The sequence below is a fragment of the Tachypleus tridentatus genome, chromosome 13 (genome assembly GCF_004210375.1).
Source record: "Tachypleus tridentatus isolate NWPU-2018 chromosome 13, ASM421037v1, whole genome shotgun sequence".
Lineage (NCBI taxonomy): Eukaryota > Metazoa > Arthropoda > Merostomata > Xiphosura > Limulidae > Tachypleus > Tachypleus tridentatus.
The window spans coordinates 168,059,515-168,079,231 of NC_134837.1; the positions used below are offsets into that span (position 1 = coordinate 168,059,515).

At 31.4% G+C, this 19,717-nt stretch overlaps 1 protein-coding gene across 1 annotated transcript in view; it reads left to right on the forward strand.

The window, feature by feature from the left end:
- LOC143236368 (uncharacterized) overlaps nucleotides 1–19,717 on the forward strand; it is a 39,964-nt gene that overhangs the window by 13,965 nt on the left and 6,282 nt on the right. The window lies entirely within an intron of this gene.

A 19,717-nucleotide genomic window follows, 5' to 3' on the forward strand; every position in this document is an offset into this window, starting at 1 on the left:
AGAACTTAAGTAACAATGTTTGCCTATATAAACTTAATAACATCATCCATCTATACAAAGGCCATTAGCATTTGTATAGTACATACCTAAAAGATAACCAGCCTACAAATCCTAGTAAGATCATTCATCTGTAAAATTTTACTAACACTATCCACTTTTGTAAGACCTTAGTAAGACCATCCACTTATAAAACCTAAGTAACACCGTCCATTCATGGAACTTTGGTAACAGCATTCGCCTATAAAACCTTGTAACAGCATCTGCCTATAGAACTTTGAAAACATATCATGGAACTACATGATTCTAGCAACTAGCCCTCTGCTTTTTCGTCGTGTAACTTTAATGTCATCTTCCCATAAAATAGCAGCGTTCTCTGGTATCTATTACATATATTGAGCTCTCGGGTGTCAGCATGACTTATAAATGATGTAATACATTCTATCTCTTTTTTATAGTAATAGCAAATTGCTTATGAAATAATAGTTCTTTAACCTTCAGGAGTAGTATCCTTTTACTGCCCAAGACCTCGATAACTACTCCGGTAAAAATGAAATTCTAGCTATGAGTGGAAGTTACACGTCTGTCTTTTTTCTAAGTTAATATAATAAATTAAAAACATTCGATTGATTCATAGCTTGTAGTTAATAGTTTGTTATATAAATCGGGTTATAGAGAAGTTTTAAACCTATTTCACTGTTTAACAAAAGTCGAACCTCGGATTTTGACGTTGTAAGTCTGTAAACTCACCTGGGAATCCCTAAGTAAGACAAAGGTGAATAAAATGAATATATTCATAAAAACAAATAAAACCAAAACTTTAAACGAAACATTTATTATCGGAACATTTCAGGGTAGTGAAACGCTAGACAGTAAACAAGATTTTAATCAAACACGACTCAAATTTGAAGGACATTCCATGATAATTTGACATACAGAAGACTTGTGATGTTGTCAAGAGTATATGTTTGTTTGACGTTAAACACAAAGCTGTCTGTATTCTACTTACCAAGGGTATCGAAACCGAGCTCTAGTACTGTAAGTCCATAGACTTGTCGTTGTGTCATTGGAAAGCATGTCAAGAGTAAAAAAATATACAGAAAAATAATATCTTCAATGTTATCGGAAAGAAACTGCAAAAAAGTGTTTTTAATGCAAATATGTTACAGAGTAAATAACCTAATTCAAACATCTTAACAAAATCAAGTTACAGAGAAAATCGGCATAACTGTCACTCAGGAATCTAATTCTTCCACAGTCATAAGTTAAAAAAAAAAATTGAACTAAAATAGCGTTATTAGTCTAAACTTTTAACAGATGTTTGAGAAAAATGTCCAAGAAATAAAATATATTTACAAAGACTGTTATCAGGACTTTCAGTGCTATAGATAAAACTGTCAGTGGAATCTTAGGGCTATTAATATTGATTCTTTAGTTGAACGAACTGAGCAGAAAATTCCTTTTAGAAAAGTTTTGCGGCTGCGAGTATTGGCTCTTTAGTGGAAAGTATTTTACAGAGAAATATTTCAGTGGAGTCGTGAGTATTATTTGTTTAGAATTAAGCACAAAACTACACAATGAGCTATCTGTGCTTTACCCACCATCGGTATCGAAACCCAGTTTTTAGCGGTGTGAGTCTTCAGACATACTGGTGTACCACAGGGGGGTTGTTTGTTTGTAATTAAATACAAAGCTACACAAATGGCTGTCTGTGCTCTGCTCATCACGATTATCGAAACCCGGTTTTTTTACTTTGTAAGTTCGTAGACATATCACTGTGTTGTTGGTGTGCCGTGATATTAACTTTTTAGTAGAAGATACTTTTAAGAAAAACAATCAGCGGAATCTTGAGACTGTGAGTATTGAGTCTTTTGTGAAAACTATTGTACAAAGTAAATTGTCTGTGGAGCCTTGAAACTATGAGTATTGCTTCTTTAATTAAAGATATTGTACAAAGAAAATTGATGACGTCTAAAGTCGAAAGATTCATAAACAAAAGCAGAATCTAGAGTTACGAAGGCTTGATAAATATTTGAATGAGAAGTCTGCTTTGAGTGTTTTGTAATTTGTTTAGAGTTTAGTATGGTAGAGAGGACGGCCAAAATGAAACTACGGGCTCCTTACTATCCTTAGATTACGTCCATAGGTGTGATTATGATAACAGTTTTCGTTGTATAACTCTTGAAACTTTCTTAAGCTGGCTGCATCTACGAGATACGAAGACAATTTATTCCATAGGCCAACAACCCTGTTAGAAAAAATAAAGCTGTCTTGGGTAAACGTGATTTTCACCTTAGTAAAGTTTACATGTTTGTTTCTCCTAGTCTAAAAATTCTCGCTGATTAATACTAAAACATTAAAATGGGTTAACATTATTCATTGTCTTTGCAATCTTAAACACATTCCTCGTATGTTCTCTAACTCTTTTTTTTCAAAATAAAACAATTTCACAAATCATAGCTTATCCTTGTATAACATCTTTTCTATACCAGGTAGCATACTCAGACATTACTCTGAAACCTTTTCTAAATTTCAAGAGTTTATTTTTATCTGTAAGGCACTACGCTTGTGACATTAATCCAGCTTGAGTGAACTACATTTACAATAGCTCTCTCCTTTCTTCCATTCAACCAATTTTTCTATCCAATGAGTCAACTTATCCTTACAGAGAAAACTGTTAACAACCATTTTATGTAGCACCTTGTCAACTGCTTTATGGAAATCCAGGTGCACCAAATCCAATTCATACTCATATTCTCATCTGTAACCTCTGTAAAGAATGTCAAAATATTAATACGACTATATTTGTCTCTAATAAAACTATGCTGACTGTCCAACAAAATTTTAAACTTTAGTAAATGACATGACAATGTATCGTTTATCAGACTATTAATGACTTTCCCTATCACTGATGAACAAGTAATAAGCTAATAATCACAGGGACAATTTTTGTTATCTGTCTTGAGAAGAGGACTAATATTATCTAACTTCTAATCTTGTGGTGCCTATCCATAATTTACGGACATATTAAACATAGTAGCAAGTGGCTCGAATATTCAATATTAAATCCCATTCGAAACCTTGGATAAGTATTATATTAGCAGGCAGATTTATCATTTTCTTTTAACTTCCTAAGTTCATGTTAATTTTATCGTGCTGTTAAATTTTATTTCCATCTAGCCACTGTTCAAGATGATGAATAACGCTTAAGCCTTCATTAGTAAAAAAATGAAGAAAAAGTTGGATTTATTAATTCAGCTATATCATAATTATCATATATTGCTTCTGTATCATCTCATAAAAAGTCCTTCTTCTCATCCTAAGACTTTGTTTGCCCTTAATGGATTTAAAGGCATTCTTATTGTTACTTTTTTTACATTTTCAGCCACTATTTTCATATATGTATTTTCCAACTTCCTAATTCCCCCTTAGATTGTATGTTTTGATTTTTTACAATCTTCTAAATATCCCATCATTGTAATCAATTTAATGTTCTTGTATTTATAGCGATTTTGTTTAATTTTGTCCTTTATGCCTTTTCGTGAGCCAATCTGTTTTTTCTTACTTGCAGTATTCCTTTTCTTCTATAAGAAACATGTCTACAGTGAATGCTTAAAAGATAATTAAAATATTTTTCCGCAATTAACTGTTGTCTTCAATTAATTCAGTTGCATTTGTCTGATTATTTGTTTGAAGTTAAGCATAAAGCAGCACAATGGGACATATGTGCTTTGACCACCACAACATTCGAAACTCGGGCTTTAGTGTTGTAAGTCCGCAGAACTTACACTGTGCCACTGGGGGGCAGTTCAGCTGCACAATTTATTCTAGATAATTCTTGTCTCATCCTTCAACATATACCTTTTAAAAAATTAGAATCAATATATCATTACGTATCAGGCTTGGCATGTCCATGTGGTTAAGGCACTCGACTCGTAATCTTAGGGTCTCGGGTTTGAATCCCCATCACACCAAACATGCTCGCCTCTTTAGCCGTAAGGGCGTTATAATGTTACGGTAAATCCCACTATTCGTTAGTGAAAAGTAGCCCAAGAGATGGCGGTTGGTAGTGATGCCTTCCCTCAAGTCTTACACTGTTAAGTTAGGGACGGCTAGTGCAGATATTCCTCGAGTAGCTTTGCGCGAAATTCAAACCAAATCAAACCAAATCATTCCGTACACAATGTCTCCCTATGGCTCAAAGGTATGTCTGTAGACTTGTGATGCTAAAGTTTAGCTTCGATGACCATGATTTTAAGGGCACAGTTAACTTATTGTGAAGCTTTGCGCCAAACAACCATCAAATTGAATCATATGCAGCAAAAGTCAAATCTAACTGAAAAATGATCTCTTTCACCCAGATGTTTCCCAACATCTATTTGTCAAGTGTTTGTATTATTAAAAATAAGTATAAAATATTGGTGAAAACACACTTATCTGACAATTTCTAAAAAAAAACCAAAACTGTGGTCGTCTCTTATTATTTGACTCTTGCACTTCCCAATCTATGTGCGTGAGATTAAAATTTTATATAATTATTACTCCATTAATAGCTGAATTATTTAGATCATAGTAGAATTTCTCACTAGTTTTACGAGTGTAATCAGGTAGTTTTTAACAAATACTATCTTCAAGACTTCTCGCATTTAATCATTAATAGAAACCGAAACACATTCAACAACATTGCTGTTGTTTTCATATCTTCAGCATGGACTCGTATGTTATATGGAAACCCACTTCTCATGTTTTTAGTACAATATCCCTATTAAATAACTTGTATTTCAAAGTCATTCCTGTCATCAATGTTGCCTATATTTAACTAAGTTCTGAGCAGAGAGTTTTGTATCAAGTATTGAAATTTTTTATTGCAAATTATGTTATTTATTCAATAATAATTTTTTCGTTAATTTTAGTATGAAATTATCAGCTTATTTGAAACTGATGTGAAAGTTTAGTTAAATAAGGGTTTAAAGTTTCGTTGGTTTACATGACGAAAATCATCAGTTTTACCCAAAAATGGCTGTTTTCATAAAAAATTTCGTAAAAGAAAGCACAATAATAAGATTCCAATAGTTCAACACTTCAAGTGCAGATCCAATTTACCATTAATCTGCTTAACCATAATGTTGGAAGCCCAAGTTCACTTACATCTGAGGGTCTGTTAAAATTCTTAAGACATTTGGTTTAAGATTAACTTTTCCTACCTGTAGGCCAGACACAATGGAAATCTCACAAAAAAGTGTAATCGGAGCTATTAGACTGAGCACGATCGCTGATATCGGAACTAGTTACAAATCCCCAAGGGACCTGAAATACTCTTTTTAGTACGTGTATTAATACCGGTACAAAGAATAAATACTTAAACGTATTATTCAGTGAAACGTTGTTGTCATTGAATGACATTACTAATATTTTCTCTTTAAAGGTAGGAAGAAACGATGGGCAGGCCACAGTTATGACCATCATGCGTCTTTGTTGTAGAATATAAGAAACGTTAAATACATAAGCATAAGCCTTGGTTGTAGGAATGAAAATATCATAACTAAACAGACGCTATTATGACTAGTATACAACAAATAAGACATCAAAAACACAGCGTGTGCACGGTTAAAAATGCTGATGAAAAGAGAAAAAAACAACAAGAAAGATGAACAAAAAACATCTATAACTAGATGATGTACTAATCAACTGAGACAACTGACAAAGATAAACGGGACTTATATATGACTAGAAATTGTATTGATCAAAGGGATAACTGGCATTAGTACATAATTATTGCTGAAAGATGTATTGATTATAAGAGATAAAGGATAATAGTAAACAGAAGTGTGTAAGGTTAAGAGATGTCCTGATCATATGAAATAAATAATAAAATCAAACATAGCACATACGTAGATTATGTAAACTTTCCATTATGAGTGTAGTTCAGTTGTGCATGCTCGTTAAAACTCAGGAGTCAATTTAAACGAGTCTTAGCAATGTTTACTGAGATTCGTAGAGATAATGAACAAAAATTGATATAGACATAATACTGGCTAGCCAGCGCTCGCGTACAATGTAAGAAATAAACATAAAAATTAAAAAAGGTAGACCTGAGATTGTCGTGCGCTCCTTCATAAAACAAAACGCAGTGAAGTGACCGTCTGGTCTTAGCGTAAAAAATAGTGAGGTAATACATAGTTTGTATTCTCATTATAGGAAGCCAGAATCAATTTAAACAAAACACTGTTATGATTTATTACTTACCTTATAATATATGTAGGATAAAAATAGAAGAAGGTATAAAGAATAGTTGTTGGCAGTTCTGCACATTTACTTGCAAGTTCTCTTTTTTTGCCTTTAATTTATACATAAATGTAATTAAGAGTTCTATTTCATTTAGTACCAAATAATAGTAGAGAGAAACAGAATGAAAACAATTTTTAAAATGAATTTTGATCATTTGTCTTCTTGTGTTTCACATTTTAACAACAGAAACGACTTGTGATGAAATACGGATTTTCTTTTTATTATATAGGAAATTATACTTTTTTACGAAGCTCACCTCACTCAGTGGGCTCATCATAAGTATAAGCGTTAAAAACCTGGTTTCGATACCAGCGATGGACACCGCACAAATAACTCGTTTTGTAGCTTTATGCTTAACAATAAACAATAAATACAGTTCATTGGAAATTATATGGAAAATGATCTTACATAAAATTGATATTGTAATAAAAAGCTACATTAGAGTGATGTATTTTAAAAACGTATCATTAACATTTTATTATGACAGAAACACACATATACAAACATTATATATATCGAAATACAAAACGACGACTTTATGGTGTTATAAAAGAAATAAAATCGTTAAATTTTGTAGTTAGAATTAGTTCCAGTAGAATGAGTTATTTCTTTTGTGTAAAGAAAAAAATCGACAAAAAAAAACACACAAAGCCATTATTGAAATTAACACGGAGATGGCCTGAGAAAAGCTAGACTTTTTGTTTAATTCGACAAGCCTAAAATTATTTGTTTACCGTGTTTCCATAGTTGCTAAACAATACAGATACATTTGGTCTATATAAATTAAAATAAACCAGCATCAATAAAACCACCTGGTCATGCCGAGCCATAACCAAAGTAAGTTGATATTTAGGAATAGATATTATCCAATATTAACTTAAGTTTCATTTCTTACAGTAGAGAAATAATTACGGCGACAATGTTGTGACAATAAATGCATCATTCATAAAGAAAAAAGTAAAAAAAATGTATTAAGGCGTTGAAAAGAACTACAAAATAAAACACAATGTAGGTATAAGTTTGTTTGCTTTCGCAAAGCTATTCAAAAGGTGACAGGCCCTAAGTTTGCCCGGTATGGTCACGTGTGATAAGGCGTTCTACTCGTAATCTGAGGGTCGCGGGTCCGAATCTCCGTCGCACCAAACATGCCCGTCTTTTCAGCCGTGGGGCCGTTATAATGTTACGATCAATCCCACTATTCGTTGGTAAAATAGTAGCCCAAGAGTTGGCGGTGGGTGATGAAGACTAGCTGCCTTTCATCTAGTCTTACACTGCTAAATTAGAGACGACTAGCGCAGATAGCCCTCGTGTAGCTTTGCGCGAAATTAAAAAACAAGGCTCCAAGTTTATAACTGGTGGATTAGAAATAAAGCAGCTAGTTAACAACACCCACCTCAAACTCTTGTCTCACATAATAGTGGGGTTTTAGCTTCACTCTCACAACACACGCACGTTATCAATGTGCAAGTTGCGATATATATATGTATGTGTATATTTATATGTTGTAGTAATAAAACACAGTCACACGAGCCGCAGATTTAATCTCCCATACGTCAATCAGAGTCCACGCTCAGACCAATACAGGTAAGAAGAAATCAGAATGTGAAACAAAAAAATGGTAACTGAATTTCTTAAAGAAAGCATGAGAACAAACATTTATTTCATTTCTTAAAAATAGCATAAAATGAATAAAATTTCTGAAGCGTGCTTTAGAAGTTAAGGTTTTTGTGCTCTGTACCTAAAGGTTAATATTTCGCTCAAAGAAACACTGCATTTTGGGGACATGGGCACGATGTAACAGTAACACTTGTCCTAAAAACAAGTGTCCAGCAACGGTCAGTTGCAAACTCTGTTTGCTTACCTGAAGATGACCTAAAAAGGTCGAAACGTTGTTCTTTACTTTTTTCTAATAAAAGTTTTAATACCCATACCAGCCCTCTTGAGATACAGTAACAATCAGTTTGCGCTTTTAGGTCAGAGCTGGTTGTGGTTGCTCTTGATAAATAACTTTGCATTTAGTTCTATCAGGAATTGTTTGAAACATATAATTTTAACACAATTTTACAGATTATATATTCAAAAATGCGATAAAAGCTGATATTTTGGCAATATATAATGTGTATTATTAAAGAAAATATTCATTTATAAGTAATCCTGTAAAATATTGTCAATAAACAACCCAATAGTTGATTGTATGCTTTTTTTTGTCTGTCGTTCCAAAGCGTACGTTGAAATATGATAAGAACGAACATCTCTTGAAAATATAAATGCTAGATATTATGTCTTGATTCTCAGGTCATTTTCATTCTATATCAGTAATTTTAATATTTCAACCATTTGCTGACATCCACTTATAATATCACTCAAACAATTACGAATGAATCTCAATTTGTTAAACAGCTATTTATATTCGACATAAACTTATAATATCACTCAAACAATTACGAATGAATCTCAATTTGTTAAACAGCTATTTATATTCGACATAAACTATAGGATACAAGACATTTAATCCGTTTAAATCAGTATAAAATAAGTATAGTGGTCGTAGAAGTAGCCCATGTTTTACAGACATATTACCTTCCTTTGGAATGAACATAAGGTCCCAATGAACAACACTTAGAAACGAATATCGTTTTTGGGCTTTATATTTTGGAGTCAAAATGGAGAGGTTATTATAAGGGGAGATGCAATCCCCCACTTGTACAGCAGTAAGTCTACGGATTTACAACACTAAAATCAGAGGTTCGATTCCCTTCGTTGGACTCAGCACAAAGCTATACGAAAACACACACGCAAAGGGAGATGCGTCATTAAATAAAAAAAAGGTTTTGTCGCTTTAAGCAGTTATTACTTCAACTACAATTTACATCTTATACATCTTACGCCTCACTGTACAAACAAATGTTAATAGTAGTTCCGAAACTAAAGAGAGACATAACTTAAAACAAAAATAAACAGCCATTATGTATTTTAAAGGCGGCTATTTTAATACCCACATCAGCGTCTTTATAGTACATCTCACTTGAAGTGAGTTCTTCATCATAAACAGTCATTACATATTTACTAATTTGTTCGAAAGTAGTTTAAAGGTTACAGAGCTTAACTAGCTAGCAAATTGACTAACACATGTATTATTTCAGTTATTGACCAATGAAATTGTAAAATGACTGAGTAATTCCAAAAAATTACTGATATTTTGACATTGTTGCTATATATATCTTCAAGTCTCTAGAAATCTGCCACAATTATGTACTCATCACATCACATCAAATCTAGAACTCTTTATAACCAAAATAACTCCTTTTAATTTAAAAAATAAAAAGCACATTACATAATACTAACACTATCTTTGAATTGTGAAATTTCTATCCTATTACAGAATAAAAACAATAAAAAACAATTGTACTTTAAACTTCTATGATAAACAATAAAGTAATTCCCCAAAAATTATTAGCAGTAGCATTTTTAAACATAAATTCAAAAGTCATTTAAATTTAGACCCTGTAGTGGCCATTATTCCCTTCAAACTTTGCTTTTGTGACCTGGATAATGAAAGTTAGAAATTAACCTATTTTCTATGTAAAAACGGGCAAATTTGCACATTTTAATTTACATAAGTTCTGAATAAAACAACATATAAATAAAGATTTGCATGTATTAAAACTAAAGTTATACAAAAATGTTTAGAAGTGAGTAGTTTTTCGAGATTTGCGACTCTAATCTATATCACTTTCACGTATCAGCTCTCAAATATAGTCTCCCATCATGTTTTCGTTATACGCTCCTTGGTAGCGGCGTTCAAAGTCCAGTATATCTTGGTGGAAGTGCTCGCCTTGCTTCTCTGAGTATGCACCAATGTTCTCCTTGAATTTATCAAGATGAGCGTCAAGGATATGGACTTTCAGGGACATCCTGCAGCCCATTTAGCCATAGTTCTTCACCAGAGCCTCAACCAGTTCCACATAATTTTCGGCCTTGTGATTGCCTAAGAAGCCCCGAACCACTGCGACAAAGCTGCCCCAAGCGTTTTTTCCTTCCTATTGAGCTTCTTGAGGAATTTTGTGCACTTCAGGATCTTCTTTATTTGTGGTCAAACGAAGTCACCAGCTTTGGCTTTTGCCTCAGACAACCTTTCTGAAAATGTTCTGGAAAATGAGTAAATTTGAAATTTTCATAATCCAGGTCTCAAAAGCAAAGTTTGAATAGAAAAATAGATTTTTTCTATTTACTTTAGGCATAAAAAATTGGGAAATTGCACTTTCTGCGCAGGAACAAAAAAAAGTAAAACTTTTGTTACATAGTGTTATATATCCTTGGAAATTTTCCTTTTGAACCAAAATAACTCTCAGTTCTTAGAATTCAGCTTAAGGTTTTCTTGCCTCAACTGATTTAATAATATTTTTGTCATCTTTTGCTTGCGTAATTAAAGGTCTTTCTATCTGTTATTATGTCATCTTAGTTGATGTATATGACAATTCAAGTTTGTCCAGACAAAAAAATTCATTAGTTGTGCAAATGTAGCAGGTGAATAAAATACTCTTAAAAAGTAATGCGGTAATCGGCTATAACCATACACATTTTCCTACATCTTGTCTCTAAGGTGATTATCTCTGATGTTTTTCTTTGATGTAGAAGTACTATTAGTACAGCTTCATATGTTGCTGTGTTGTGTTCAAAGTCATCATGATGACATATTTATTATTCAGATCCTTGAGTTATTTCACACAATTGTCCTTCATAAGAATCATTCGCTAGGCTTAAAGTCGTTTTTAGTATAAGTTGTGCTTCTGGTGTTGTAATTGTAATGTATTACACATTTTAAGCAAGTTAAATGTTACATTTTTCTACAAAGTCTAATCCAAATAGGCACTCTTCATCAATATCAAATACTTCACATCATATCTTGTAGAAACATTTCTGAGAGTGAACATCTTCTCTCTCGCCGAGCATTACGTCCACTTACTATTGAACAGATTCAAAACATCAAACAATGAAATTTATTTTTCATATATTACATTCCACTCTGAGTTTGCATCGGCCATGGTTTCCAGTAATTTTAATACAACTATACGCAATACTCTGTATATTCACCAGCCAGCAATAACCTTGGTGGCCATGACAACCAATACTTGCACTAATCTCTCTCTGTATTAATTCAGCACACTAATGCCTTTTGATTACTATACATTGAGGAGAGCAACAACAGCTTGATCAATATTATAAAAGTAAATGTATGTACGTAGTGTTTAGTAAAACATTTTTATCGCATATAAATATATGGCTATCAATACAAAATCAAATGTATAAATAAAAAAGTTCTCATGACACTGAACAAGCTTGTTCATGGGATACTATTTAATAACTATGAAAATGTATTTTATGTATTTTATATATATTGATAAATGTTAATAAATTTATTATTAATTAACAAAAGTATTACAAATCTATCATAACCATCTTTTTGATATATTTATGTTACAGTATTTGTTTGTTTGCTTGACTGCAGTGAAACACAAAGTTACCCAGTGGGCTATCTGTACTGTTCCCACCGGAAGTATAGAAACCTGGTTTCAAACATTATGTCCTCAGGCTTGATGTTGTGCCACCTGGGGGCTGTATTATAGTATAAATGAAATTAAAATCTCATTCATAATAATACAAAGCATAATATTATAAGATGTTATTACCGAAATACAGAATAAAAGGTTTACTTCGTGATTATTTCAATCCTATATTAATAAATTATCATTCAGTGAATATTGCTCAGTCTGTCTTTTTAATAGTTAATAAGCAGTCTTTTATTTTTTTCTCTAATTTGAATCTCATATAAATTCTTTAGAAGTTGCTTCATTATATAACATGTAATTACCTGTTACTAGTTTTTTAGAGTTAATATTGTAATTTGGAATTTCACAATATTTATTTTGTAAATTACTACTATAACACAAATGATATTCGTAGTTCATTTCTGAGCAGTAATTATAATTTTTAATTATCATATTAAGTGTATTTATACCAAATAATTAATCTCTTATGTGTTAATATAACATTTTTATTAAATTCCCCTACTTGTTTAAAATTATTAACTCAAACATTCTTTTTCTGAATTATATTTAACTTTTGTTGAGCTATGTTCTGTCAACCCATAATGAGTACAGTTTATACGATGAACACTTAAGTTCTTAAGCGTAACAGTGGTAAGCTTCGGGATTATAACACTGAAATAGTAAAAAGCCCGATGGACATAGTAAGTAGCCCAATTTAACTTTCTTCTAAAACAAAGATGCACAAATTGGTGAAATATCTCGTGTATTAAGTAATTTTATTGTAATATATCTGAATTTACTATAACCATATTCATATAATTAGACTAACTAAAATCATCATCTATAATTAGCCTCATGTCTGTCTTAGCATTCACATTTTAATATATAATACATTCAACTAGAATAAGAATATTATTTATTTCCTACAAATAAATGCTTATATTTAGTATAAAATCTTTGATCGCGACATTGTAATTTTATTATTATTATTAATATGTTTATATTATGAGTGATTGATCATAGTTTTTCTTATCAATATTCGTATAGATTTCACTTATACTTACAAAATATCTTAATTTATTTTTTGTATTATGAGTGATTGATCATAGTTTTTCTTATCAATATTCGTATAGATTTCACTTATACTTACAAAATATCTTAATTTATTTTTTTATATTATGAGTGATCGATCATAGTTTTTCTTATCAATAATCGTATAGATTTCACTTATGCTTACAAAATATCTTAATTTATTTTTTTATATTATGAGTGATCGATCATAGTTTTTCTTATCAATAATCGTATAGATTTCACTTATGCTTACAAAATATCTTAATTTATTAAAATAAACTTATAACATTTCTTTCCATATCAACATGAGTTACAGTTAAATCACCTGCGGATTGGTATATTATACTGCTTAATCTAGCATTTACAATATAATTAACATACAGACTAAATAATAATGGACACCAAGCAAAACCTTGTTTAACATAATATTTATTATCATTGGTTCTCTAATTATTTCTCCAACTGCTGTTACTGCTACTCTCTTACTCAAATAAAATAATTCATGAACCAATTATGCAGTTACTTCCTTATACTCTATTTCCAATGGCGCAGCGGAATGTCTACGGACAAATACCGCAATAAACTGGGTGTCGATACCCATGATGGACAGAACACAGGTAGCCCATTTGGTTTGTTGTTTAATTCCGAACAATCAAACCTCCTTATACCCATTATGTATGATTTGTTCAGTGTTATTTTGTGATTTAATGTAGCCAAAGCTCCACTTAAACCAAGGAATAACACGAATATTATTTCATTGCTATGTAATTGTAAGTTGATGCTACTTGAAAAATGTTCTAAGAGAAACATAGTACTTATTTTATGAAATTGAAATTGGTTTATAATTGTTAAAGCTTTTATTTTTTATCACATAAATTGTTTTTGTGATTGATATTTTAATCACATAAGGTATTTTTCTTCATTTATAGATTAAACATAACAGGCACACTGCAACCTTTGCTATTGCATTAAAGGCTCGGTAAGCCAGCTTATTAGGGTGCTTGACTCGTAATCTGAGGGTAACGGGTTCGAATCCCCGTCACATCAAACACGCTCGCCATTTCAGCGGTGGGGACATAATAATGTGACGATCAATCTTACTATTCACTAGTAAAAAAGTAGCCCGCGAGTTGGTGGTGGGTGGTGATGACTAGCTGCTTTCTCTTTAGTCTTACACTGCTAAATTAGGGACGGCTAGCACAGATAATACTCGTGTAGATTTGCGTGAATTTCCAAAAGAAACAACAAACAAACGTGGTTTTATGCACTTTTCTAATGCCTGGCCCTTATTAATATCCATTAAATTTTCTATATTAATATCTTCTTCTGTTATTAGAAATAAATAAAGTCGATTAATTTGTGAGAATACACTCTTAATATAATTATTTATTTTTATTATTGTTTCTTCTAGCTTATTTATCTTAATATAAATGTTATATTAAAATTATTTGCTGAAACTGTAATACTTATAATTGTACTTATTAAGTTTCATTTTATTTCTCATTCAGTGTTTCATTATTAACTTTAGTGTCTACTAATTTGCTAGTCATACAGTAATTCTTTTTAACTCTATTATGACACACGTTATAAAATTTCTTTTTCTTAGTACATTTCTCTTTTATTTCATTCTTGTTACGTTTATACTTATGCCATAAAATATCGTGTTTCTCATTAGCTCTAAAACATTAGAATTTATTCAAGGTTTACGTTATTCTTTTTTTTTCATTTTAACCTTAAAATGATTTTCTTCCTTTACATTTATTTAACACACAATAATCAATTTTGAAACAAAACTTCTAGGTATTTTAGACTTAAGAACTCTTCCAAGGTATAATTGTTTGTCATTTATAACATTATTTATTTTAATTTTATTAATAATTAAAATATTTTCTACATTTTTTTGGACAGTTTGTTTCGTTGTCTTTAAGTTGCTTTTAAAATCTGCCAATATCAAATTCTGATTAGATGTTTTTCTTTGATTACATATCTCTTTATATATTTACTCTTGTAAGTTTTGTGTACACATGACTTAAGCATGATTTAACCAACTTTTTACATTTCCTTTTTATCTCGTGTTAGCATTTATAGTTTTCTGAAATCCATTAAAATGTGATACGCTCTGATATTTACTTATCATATTACTGTTTCCATTGTTTATTTATTTAATATTAATATTTTTATCACTAGGATATATTATATGCCAACAGTTTTTGAATCATTTAGTAATTTGTCTGGGCTTATAATAATGAGAATTATAATCTGGAGGTCTGTTAATTCCAAACTCACTGATGTTAGAATAATGGTTAAATAAATTAACTCTAGCAAATACGGTTTTAGCAGAAACATTCGAACGTTTAGAAAAATATAAATAGTTGAAATTAATAAAAAATAGTGATGAAGTACCACATGAAAATAAGTTTATTCTTGAACACATAAGTATGAACACTAAGAATTAGTTTAATATTATTACTAGGAAATATAAGTGATCTGATGTAAACACATAGGGGCACATAAAGTTCTTGTAAAGGCATTTGATTGTCTGAACATGTTGCTTTTAATGTTTGGAGTTTGAAGGCAGCTAAGATAATTCTTACTTTAACACAATGTCCAGCCTGTAATATTAATCAACGGAAAATTTATGCTGAAAAAGTGTCCTAACGGAAAATATGATACCATAAAGTCATATACAGTAAAAATGACGTTTTCTCCTCATAGTTAGTGGTGTTATTGACCCAAATGCTTTCAGTGTGATTTGATAGCTCTCACAGGTCTTTCTACTGCAAACTAGAAAGTTTTTGAATAGCTATTTGGGGTGTATCAATAGATGTTTGCAGTATGCAGTAGGACTTTTATGTTCATCTAAACTGAATTTTTATAATTTGCTTTAAAATAATAAGACTTTTTTAAGACTAAGTGAGAGTCAAAGGAATTTTTAGATTTGTTCATATCCCGTATTTTAAATATAATTCGAGAGACTATTTTTGTTTGTATGGTCTTTTTCAGTGTACTTTGAAATAGTATTTATGATCAGATGAATTCCTTTCAGAATGGTTAAAAAACATTTTTTTCTTCTTACATCGAGTTTTCCAGAGTGCTTTAAAAGATTTCTACTTTTCAGATGCTTTAAAACACTTTTTTCTTAAATAGTCTTTTTACAGTGCTTTAAACGATTATGTCTGTTAGATGGAATCTTCTTATTATGCTTTAAAATACTATTTCTATTTAGATCAGATATTGACAGTACAACTCAAAACTCTTCTGTCAGTTCAATTATTAATAAAGATTGCTCATTTGTCTACTGGACAATTTCAAAATATTCTGTAAATTATATGTGTATGTTTTCTAATAGTAAAGTCACATCAAGCTATCTGCTATGTTTACCACGGAGAATCGAGCCGCTAATTTTAACGTTGTAAATCCGAAGACTTACCGCTGTACCAGAGAGGTACGATCATATCTATATAAATACGTGCTTAGGAACACTAACAACTATAGAAACATTTGTAAAACAAAACAACAACTTATTCTGCAGGTTCTACTGAGTCATTTCATATATTAATTCCTACAATTTCATGAAACTGATAATCACCCAAATAAAGAAATTCCATTTTGTAACTAAACATGTACAAATTGCTCATTAAAATGCATATATGAGAGGTTACGAACTACTTATAGTGGTGTGTTAATCTGAATAAGATTATGACATGTACAACTGCTCATAACATTTATGTGATTAATTTGGTAAAAGGTAAAAAGCATTAAATGAAGCATTGGTTCATTATTAACGACATATTTAATCGCTAGCAGTTACTTTAACAATAAGTATAACTCACCGCTATTATTATTTATAATGTAATTGGCATTTGAAGGATTGTGAAAATCTTGAAATACAGTGAGGTTCTTGTTGCTAATAGTAAATACGAATTAATAGTAAACATATTTATTTTAGCAAGATGCGTACATTCTACGGTCATTAGAATAGTATGTTGTCAGTATTAATATAAATACATTTCTGAATTCATAAAAAAAGAACAAATGTATAACAATACACTATTTTTAAAATAAGTTTGGTTTGAATTTCGCGCAAAGCTACATCACAGCTATCTGCGCTAGCCGTCCCTAATTTTGCAGTGTAAGACTGGAGGGATGGCAGCTAGTCATCACCACCTACCGCCAACTCTTGGGCTACTCTTTTACCAAACAATAGTAGGATTGATTGTCACATTATAACGCCCAGACTGCTGAAAGGGCGAGCAAGGGTGTGACAGAGATTCGAACCCGCGACCCTTGGATAAGAAGTGAAGTGCTTTAACCACCAGGTCATGGGGCGTATGAGTAGTTTTGAAGAAGGTAAACCGATACAATGTGTTTTATCAAATGTCTCTCCCATTTGTCTATCCATCCAAAGTGCATTTCAGCCATAATTAATGCTGGTAGTTACCTATCTTTGAAAAACTAACCACATATCAGTTATATTATATTACATGAATTAAAATCTTTAGACATTTTGATTAATATCAGGCTACACCGTTGATATTTGCAGGATTAAAGGTTACTGTTTTGATCTACTGCGAGACGAGGATATTCAACTTTTATGTGCTTTAATGTGAATAGCATGTTTATGTTTTCAGTTTTAAAGATATATTTTGATGTAATAAAACGGCATTCTTATATTCTCAGTTTCAACCTGAAATATTCACAAAAATACAAGATATCATGTATATAGATGAGAAATTTCTCTTAGTGTATTTTTCTCAATATGAGTTCCACTAGTCTAAAATATGGCCAGCTCATAGTGGCACGATAGTGAAGTCGCACAGTTTTTACCAACTGTTAAAATTAGTCTAAGGTCTAGTTTCAAGATCGAGTTTGATTTATCAGTAGACAGAAACCAGATATAGCAGATATCAGCCAATAAATGTCTTTCATCTCGTCAGACTTTTGTTTTTTGTCACAAGGGAAATACAATAATAGTTGCAATTGCATTAATCTCCCTAAGACTGCACATGATCTTGATATTTGCAATTTCTTAATGACGCTAACAGTTGTTACTGCATTAAATTCCATAAAGCCACACATGACCTTGATGTTTCAAATTTCCTGTTAATAGCTACTGCAGATAATCAAATACTATTTGAAGATTGTATTACACATCTTTCACTACGCACTCATTTTCCACGTCGGCAATATTTCTGCTTCCACAATACAATAGCTGATCAGAATCAATTTTTGTTTTTGTTTAAACCATCCAGAGTTGTTTAAGGTATCATTATTTGTCGAAATTTCTGCATATGATATGGCATTGGCCTGAATGGAATCTGTGTACAGCCGTTTTGTTGAGTGACAGGACCTAATCTAGCAATCGGCAAAACCATGAGTAAAACGGGACTTTCTTACTTAGTTTTAACTTTCTCCAAGACTGTCTTACTACAACGGTGTTGAACCAACGAAAATAGGACCTGAAATTCCCTATTGTTCCGCAGAAATTCATTACGTTTCTATAAAGTTTTGATGGTTGTTGCCAGCCCGTAAAATTGCTTCAGAGCAACGCGTGACTTTAAACTCTGTTTTCACAAAACACTCTCTACTGGTCTTTAATAAAGAACCTGGTGGACTGAACCTTATGAGGGTTAATTTGCAAATCTCCGTGAATTATTAAATGTAAACTTTCTAACGATCTGAAGAAAACATGTTTGGTAAGGTTTTATACATCATCACTTCACATTGTTTGTGTAATTGAACAAATTAAATTTTAGGGCAAATCATATCATATAAACCAAGCTTGACAGTATTATCTCGCAAAAGGCAGATTCTTAAATAAACGAAGATTTTGGAATCCTACCCTGAAAGGAATGTTTATTAACTTGGTTTACGTAACCCTAATATAGCAAATAATTAAACAGATGTTGGATTGGTTACAACAGAAGAACAAACAACTAGTTTTTCTTTTTTTTTTTTAATATGACTTTACATACTGTTATCAAATAGACAAAGATTGAAACGTGGGATCTTGCAGATAAGGATTAGTATCAAGTACCTGAAGTTTAGGTTAAATGAACAGCTGTTTTAAACGAAACAAAGCTCAGAAGATATGATTCTATAGATAACAACTGATATATTAAATACAAATGCTATAAATACATGAAGTTTAGGTTGCTTCAACTGTCATGAGATATAATAAGTTTCAAGAAATTTCTTTGTAATAAATAAGTACCATTCTGTAAACCTTGAGAATTTTTTTGTTTAAGCCTTAGTATACGATGAAACAGAATGAGCTACAGTTAATACGATTTAAAGAAAAAAACGTAATTTTTGAAGCCTGATATTTGTATACGCTTTACATCTTTAATAACAAAGATACATTTTACAATTCAAAAGTTTACTTAAAATTTGTACATTATTAAATTTGCTACATCGGTGATATTATAGCAGTGTTTTTAGTGTTATATTATAGCAGTGTTTTTAGTGTTATATTATAGCAGTGTTTTTAGTGTTCATTTACTATTTGTTTGATGTTGATGTTTACACAAGAATACAAAGGAACTGCCTGTAAGCTTCTCTAATTTTAAAGTGATATTTCATACTGATACAGCGATATGTATGCCGGACTCGCACCGTTAGAAACCGGGTTTCGATATCCGTGGTGGGTATAGCACAGATAGCCTCTTGTGTAGCTTTGTAATTAATTCCAAACAAACATTTTTTTAATGGTAAACTAGAGCAAATACAGTTCATCAGAGGTACCTGTCTCCAACTCTTGGACTGTATAATAAACCATCGGAATTGATCATCACTCTTGTCATGCAAAGAAC